Consider the following 420-nt stretch of genomic DNA (forward strand, 5'->3'; position numbering starts at 1 on the left):
TATATACGTACATGATTGATGTATAATCTATATAATACAGTTTTATGTTGTTATAAATTGTGGTTAAGGATGTGATCCTTAAACAGTCTGCTTTAAGATCCTTGTCAAATCAATTTAGATGAGAATATAGATCAGGATATAGTCAGAGTTGATAGACTAACTAGGGCCATTAGTCCTTCTACTAGGGCTCTTTATGGCCAAAAAAAAAAGTCACATTAATGTTCTGATAAACCACATCATTATTCTTTGTTAAGTAGGATAAATTGTGTATGGTCCCAGCCCTACACCTGAGTTGTGTTGATGCTTCCAATAAAATCACCCGCCTCATTTACCCAGTTGAGAGGATATTCACCCAAGGATGTTGGTATAGATGGTCTCGTATGGATAGTCATCATCTTTTTTTGGATAGTCATCCTTACA

This window comes from Halyomorpha halys, unplaced genomic scaffold (assembly GCF_000696795.3).
Source record: "Halyomorpha halys isolate HHAL.00 unplaced genomic scaffold, Hhal_1.1 Scaffold176.1, whole genome shotgun sequence".
Lineage (NCBI taxonomy): Eukaryota > Metazoa > Arthropoda > Insecta > Hemiptera > Pentatomidae > Halyomorpha > Halyomorpha halys.